This window comes from Nannospalax galili, unplaced genomic scaffold (assembly GCF_000622305.1).
Source record: "Nannospalax galili isolate Female #2095 unplaced genomic scaffold, S.galili_v1.0 scaffold281, whole genome shotgun sequence".
NCBI classification, from domain to species: Eukaryota; Metazoa; Chordata; class Mammalia; order Rodentia; family Spalacidae; genus Nannospalax; species Nannospalax galili.
In genome coordinates, this window is record NW_008349068.1 from 7851115 (window position 1) to 7858829 (window position 7715).

Genomic DNA, 7715 nt, shown 5'->3' on the forward strand with positions numbered 1-7715 from the left:
AACTTGACACTAAGTTCATTGTGAGTCTATTTTGTATTTCCCTCAGCTTCTTTTTGATGTTTTTTTTTGCTTTCTTTAGATTTAATTTATAAGTATGTACATGGCTAGTTTGCCATCAATTTTACTGCTATGACTGTTATTCTATGAACTATTTCCACAGATATTTGGAAGTTGGGTCTCCCTGTTTAATTCTCCGACCTTGGAACTCATCACAGTATTGATGCTCATGTTGTTCTCCATGGTTACGTGTTCCCTCCCATTCTGGTCTTTATTAAATGAAGGTCTGATAACCCCATTTCTATGAAGGACTCAGTTCAGTTTATAATATCTGCTGCTGCCAAGCTGTGCCTCCAGTAGATAGATGTCAATAAACATTTTAATCACGTTGATGCCCTTTGTAACCTCCTCCTCCCCTTCCCCTTCCCCCTCCCCCTCCTCCTCTTCCTCCTCCTCCTTCTTTTCTTTTTTTCTTTTTTTACAAGGGAGAGTGCAAAAGAAGTCCCCCACTACCACAAATTATGCAGCTGAGTTTCCTGCATTTGGGGAAATTGCAGGGGTTAGCACACCAGAGTGCAATGAGTGAGCCTTGCCCCAGAAAAACCACCTCTTTGATAATGGTATCTCCCCTGCCAGGTAAGTATAGTAATATTATTCTTTATCATTTTAACAAACAGTGTCCTTCAATACACTTTGTTGAGTTTTCCAGCCTCATATAAAATATTTATTTTAGCATGCTAATTGTTAAGACCTGTTAGTCCCTTTTCCAACTATTTCTCTTGTTCACTCTAACATTTCTTTCTCAATTCCTATGGTCAAATGCTTATGTTGTGACTCAGCTGGCCTCAAACTCACTCTCTAGACCAGGCTGGCCTTGAACTCATAGAGGTCTACCTGCCTGTGTCTCCAGAGTGCTGGGATTAAAGGTGTACGCCACCATGCCTGGCCCAAATGCTTTTGAAAAAATATTTATGTGTATGTGTGCTCTCTCTCTCTCTCTCTCTCTCTCTCTCTCTCTGTATGTATGTACCTGTGGAATACAGAAGAGGGTGTTGGATCCTCTTGAGCTGGAGTTATAGGTGGTTATGATCATCCTGATGTGTGGGTGCTGGGAACTCAGGTCCTCTAGAAGAGCAGCAAGTGCTCTTAACCACTAAATCGTCTTTCCAAGTCCCCACATTTTAAATTCATTTTTATTTATTTATTTTTTTTGGTGTGTCACCACACTCAGCCCAAGTTCTTTCTGTTCCTTTATTTATTATTTTTATTTTATGTATATAAGTATACTGCATGCATGCCTGCAGAGGTCAGAGGAGGGTGTTGAATTTCCCTGGAACTGTAGTTACAGACGGTTGTTAGCCACCACATGGTTGCTGGGAATTGAACCCAGGTTCTCTGCAAGACCAGATAGTGCTCTTAACCACTGAGCCATCTCTCCAGTCCATGAGGCATTTTCTTGATTGTGAGTGATGTGGGGAGACCCACTTCTCTGTGGGTGATGTCACCCTTAGGCAGGTGGTTCTGGGTTGTATAAGAAAGCAGGTTGAGCAAGGGTCAGGGGATCAAGTCAGTGAGCAGCATTCTTCCATGGCCTCTGCTTCTAAGTCCTGATGGACTGTAACCTGTTAGCCAACTCTTTCCTTTCCCAAGTTGCTTCTGGTCAATGTTTTATCACAGTGTAGGATAAAACTGTCATCTGAATGTCAAGTTATCAATAGATGCATTTCTCCCAAGCTTGGTTGCACCCACTTGCTTAGGATCATTACAAACAAACCTGATGGTTGATGCTTTGCAAGAAAAGAGGGTCTGAGAGAGTCAGCCACACCTCCCAATCAACCAGTTACTGGAGTTGCACAAGGAAGAAGGACCAAGGGCACCTAAGTGGAGGAAGCCCTTAGGGAGGGGCTCTCGCCATTTTGGACTGCTGCTGGAAAGTCATGATATAGAGACTTACCAGTGTGGCCTTGTGGGGGGGGAGCCCCCACATTCCTGTAAGTAACCCCTCACCCACTGCTGTGTAAGTAAGCCCAAATAAGTTCAACGATTATTCAAATTGTAATTTGGAGGAATTAGACCTCAGTTTGTCATAAGGACAGAGGGAGGAGAGGGCCAGAAGGTGTTTGTGCCTCCCAGAAGAAATTTTAGAAACAATTGGCATAGCATGGCAGGATACAACAAAACTGAGGATGAATTTGGGACGAGCAATGGTGTCTCTGATATGGGAAAGGAGACCAACTACTGAAGTGTAGGCAGCGGAAATTTTTGTATGGTGGGCTAGCCCCATAGGCCTGGTAGGGTAGTAGCAGTGGCATGGATAGTGCAGTGTATAGTGAGATGGATAACTAACGGATGCCACCTAGGCAGATGATATCCATGGGGGAAATCCTGGGATGACAGCCTCTTGTAGGTAGTATGGAGTAGCACACCTGCTTGAGTGATGGGGTCTACCACACAAGCATGAAGATACTTTGAAGACAGCAGAAGTTCTGGAGCAAACTTTGCAAGTCCAGCGAGTAGTGCACCATGGGCAGACGTTTCAGCAAGCAGCTGAAGAGGCCGCCTGGCCACTGCTTTATATAATAAGAGATCTGTCCCGGGCAGAGATGGTAGCCTGGAGAGACTGACAGTGCAAGAGAGGAATTGCAACGAGAAAAGGATGTGAGGCTGGCCTCTTCAGTATTGGCTGCCGACACTGCCAGCAAATTGCATAAAAGAGAAAAAGAGATTGAGGTGTTGGCCTGACGTTTTGTTACTGCTAGGGGGCCAGAAAGGGATGAGAAACCCAATTAGCTGGATAATACAAGGCTTGTCCTGGGACTCCAAAACCTGGAACCCATGGGAGAAGGTAGAAAGTGATGAGGAAGGGAGAGACCTAGAAATAGCTAAAGATGCCCTTCGGATTTGACCTTTAATGCAAAGAAAGGTAAAATCCATGTTTCAGCATGCTGATGGAGGCCTTAACAATGGTCTGGTGCAAGAGACTACAACAATCAGAGAATATTCTACACTGGAGCTGTTGGAACTAGAGAAGACTTTCAAACAAGCAATGAAGGAACCCCTCACCACCTGGCTTGTAAGGATATGGGACATGGGAGCAAATATTAGTTTAAGTGCTACAGAAGCATCAAAGCTGAGCAATATAACTACCCATCTGTCCTCGAGACATAGGCTGCATGACCTGAGGCAGTACAGGGGAAATCAGTCTCTGATGGACTGACTTGTGCAAGCCACTAGAGATACTTGGTCATCACCAGTGGAGGTTCCCATGGATAGCAGGGGCTAGAGGTCAAGATTAGTATGGAGCTTTAATGACTTTGCTGAGTCCTTTAGTGAGGCAGGATTTTGTGAAGTAGGAGAGACTTTGGCAGATCTAAGTGACTTAGAACAGCATGTAAAATATGTCTGTAAAATAGTAAAGCAACCTAAAAGAAATAGAAAAACAAAAAACAAAAAACAAAAAACAAAAAACAAAGCAGAGAAAGAGGTCTGTTTGGTTCATTAGAAAGCAAATGTGGCATGTGTCCAGCCCAAGTCCCTAAAGAAAGAAATGACAAAAAGCCAAATTCTGTGCTAGGGAGCTTCTAGAAGGCTTTAAAACCAGGGGAACGGTTCACAAAAGGCATACAGAAGATAAAAAACTTTCCCAGGGGTAATAATGACCCCCCCCTCAAGATTAAACAGGGTACATTTCTCTCTTGAGAAAGGTTATGCTAGGGGTGGAGGCAGTTTGCCCAACCAGGGCCTCCCCCAGCAGCCAGGTGTGTTGAGAGACAACAGGTATGGCTGCAACCGGGAGTCAGTCCCAGGGCCTACCTGACCCAGGGAACCAACAGGTACAGCAGGAGAAAGAGGGGCTCTATTCCTCCTTGGCCCTGTGCAGGGCCAAGCAGCTTGAGCCAGCCCCAATGAGTTTATCAAGGATAAAGAAATACAGGGAGACTCCATATAAAAACTCCAGGATACCAAATAACCCCCCAAAATTACTAAGAATAGTAAAAAGCTAACTAGATTAATGCCTCTTGTCCATGGTATTATACCCAATGTGGATCTTTTGAGAAAACAGTTGATACAAATGGATAAAATCTTTCCATACTGTGTTAGAGCTTGTTTATGTTTGATTTAGTATATAAAGCTAATGTCTATGTGTTTTACAGATATGAAACCCACTTGAGAGATATCAAGTACACCTGAAGAAACAAGAATAAAAAATAAATTCACAAAGGGTACAAGGGCTGGGTATAGCTGTGAAATTCTTGTGGGCTTTATGGTTGGGTAAGGCACAAGTGATATCCAGGACGGTTAGAAAAAAACCTACAACAGCCTGAGCCGATGGATGTCAAAGAGTAAGAAAAAGGAAAATAAAGGCTCCCCCAAATTTCACAATTGTTAAATAAAATTCCAGTATCGGGGTGGGTTGCCCCACTATGAGCTGTTGGTCAGGGAGCCCCTCAAAGCCCCCAAAATGATAAATGCTATTGCCACTAATGTTTTTTACACACCAGAAGCAGCTGGTAAGACCCTATTGCTGAAGACACTGCATAATGTGAGTGTGGGAAAAGGAGAATCAAAAAACTCCCCACTGCTGGATGGCTGGCCTTCATAGTGCCAGGAAGTGCTATGCAGAATCACTGGGGGAGAATGGTCCCCCAAAGTTCTGCTTAATGACGGACCCCCATGCGTTGTGCTATTGACTTGCTAAGCAAGATGTGCCTGCTGGTGCAATAGTGGCTCAACTAGTATATGTACAACACTTAAATTTCCAATTGGGTGTAGGTTCTGCTTCTTGGGGAGAAATACACATCTGGTACTGTAAGTCAGGCCAACCTCTGATGGCAGGAGAAATTATAGGCCCCAGTGGGGAAGCTACTGCAGTTGTTTTGTTAGATGGACGCGATACACCTGCTCAGGATCCTTCCAAACATTTATGTTTATGCCCATTGATTAAGTTATTATAGCAGTCAGTGTTCATTTAGATGTTCCCGCTTCTTTTCATTTGTGTTTTTATAGTAGGAGAAATACCACTGAGATGAGCCAACAGCCATGTCTTGGAAACAGATAATGAAAAGACCCAAGAGTTCAGTATCTCACCACAGTGGAGGGAGGGTCGTCCTATATCTGTCACTCCCTCCAAGTCTCAGGGACTTTTGCAGAAGAAGATACAGAAAGAATGTAAGAGCCAGAGGAAGGGGTGGAGCATGGCATAAAACTTTCCTCTGAATGTCAAGCTGTCAACAGACATGCCTTCTTCCCAAGTGTGGTTGACTTGCTTGATTAGGATCATTCCAAACAAACCTGACTGTTGATACGCTGGAGGAAAGGAGGGCATGAGAGAGTCAGCCACACCTCCCAACCAACCAGTCACCTGAGTTTCACAAGGGGTAGGGACTAAGGGCACCTAAGTGGAGAAACCTGTAGGGAGGGACTCTCACCATTCTGGATGGCTGCTGCGAAGTCAGGATACGGAGAATTACCAGTGGGGCCTTGTTGGTGGGAGGCCCCACACTCCTGTAAGTTACCTCTCACCCACTTCCCTGTAAGTAAGCCCAAATAAACTCACTGATTATCCAAACTGTAGTTTGGAGGAATTAGACCTCGGTTTGTCATAAGGATGGAGGGAGGAGAGGGCCCGACAGCGTTTGCAACTTACAGAAGGAATTTTAGCAACACACAGCAATAGAGAAGGAAACTAGGACAGGAGGATAGATTTGTTATGACTCAAAGTTCCACTTCATCACAGCATGTAGGATGTGTAGAGAAGCTGTAGAGCAGCTTTGTTAGAGCAGCAATTCACATGTGTCTTAATTTCTTTTCCATTGCTGTTATAAAAAATACCCTGACAAAAGCATCTTAAGGGACAAAGGATTTATTTTTTGCTCATAATTCAAGGGTACAATTCATTATGGTGAGGAAGTCAAGGATACAGGAGCCTAAAGCAGTTAGTCACATTGTATCCACAGTAGACCAGGCTAACCTTGAACTCACAGAGATCTACCTGCCTTTGCCTCCCAGGTGCTGGGACTAAAGGCATGTACCACAGTGCCAGCTGTCTTTTCCCTTTTTATACTGTCCAGGATCCAAGCCTAGGTAATGGTACCATCCACTTTTAGGGTATGTCTTCCCACTCCTAATAACCAAATTGACATCCCTCATAGGCCTTCCCAGAGGCTAAACAATCCTTCACAGGTGTGTTTGGAGGCTTGTCCCTTAGATGATTTCATATCCTGTCAAGTTGACAACACTAATAATCACAAGGCAGATGACAAGGAAGCAAAGAGTCACTTGAACTAAAGGCCATTGTAATAATTTTCAAAGGTCTGTCTCTGCTGACCTACTTCTACCAGTCAGGCCTTACCTCCTACAGATTCCACATCCCTCCCCACACCCACAGTGCAGCAGCTGGGGAACAAGTGCTCAAATAATGCACCTGTGTAAGATGTTTTAGATTCAAACTATAACAGGTAAACCTTGTGCCATGGAGAGTGCCTTTATGCTGATGAATTATCCCTATTTAACTTTATAATTTTTTCCTCATGGTGCAGCACTTTAAGAGCTCAGTTTATTATAGCCTCATGCCTTTTGTTATAGTATCATGTCTTTTGTCAGTACTCGAGGGTCAGGTTTTGAAGTTTCTTTGGTGGTGGGGCAGGTAGTGGTATATTCCATTCATCTATTAGTAAACTCAGTACTGCTCACCTTATACTATTTCATGACTTACCCCTAATTATTGTTGTTACGGCCTGAAGTGAGGGAACAAGAGTAAGTATTGTCTTTTAAGACAGAGGTCTCCATATCTGATAACTACAGAATGATAGCCCTTAACAGAAAGGAAGGGGCAGGCATTTCTAAGGACCTAAGTGTTGATTTCCAGGGATTTGGGATTCAAGGTTTTTGAGTACATGAGGACAAGTCCTCAGTCCCAGCTTCAGAGACCCACTTCTTTCCAATGAGTGGACCCTAAAATTTGCCTAGATTGAGACCTCAGTCTCCTCTGGAGCTCCATGCCTTTGTAATTAAGTCCTGGACATGATTTTCTGTTATTTCTTTGTCTAGATATGAGAAATAAGATTTCATTATATTGCCAATTATGACCTGAACTTTATGGATTTATCTTTTAACTGACATGCAATCACCTTCATCTTCTCATTACTTTTCTCTAATGTATATGTTTCTGACCCTCATGCTTCCTTCCCATTAATGTTATGTTTCCTCTACCCATTTGAATGTTTAAGTATTAAAATCCATTACTTCAGCTGCTTATTTGGATCTGCATGACCTGCAGGCCTCTCTCCGGGACCAACCCAGCTACTCAGTGCAGTCCCCAGGAGTCCTCGGGGCCGCGTCTTGCCCCCATCTTCCTTTGCATCTCTGGGTGGCATGGCCATCAGCTGCCCTAGACCAGCATCTTTCCTGGGCCCGGCTCCCAGGACAGTTCAACCCCCAAATGCCTGAGGCCAAAATCTTTCCTGGAGGGATCCAGACCTTAGAAGAAAGGCTGAGAGCATCTGATCCTCATCTGACTTGGTGTCTTTGGGAATTCCTAAAGACAAAAGCAATCTGGGTACTCCAATATAAAATCAAAAGAGAGAACTGGAAGCTTAGAGGAACCAGCTTTTCAGGCCCCAAAAGCAAACCACAAAGACACATAAAGTTCACAAAAAGAAGCAGATCTACACTTGAAGGCTTGAGTCTCACACAAGAATCAGAAACTACAAAAGAAA

At 43.8% G+C, this 7715-nt stretch overlaps 1 non-coding gene across 1 annotated transcript; it reads right to left on the reverse strand.

Moving 5' to 3' along the window:
* Positions 1-478: 478 nt before the first annotated feature.
* Positions 479-641, reverse strand: LOC115072564. Its single transcript, XR_003851611.1, has one exon. It is a non-coding gene; the product is annotated as a U1 spliceosomal RNA (small nuclear RNA).
* Positions 642-7715: the final 7074 nt, after the last annotated feature.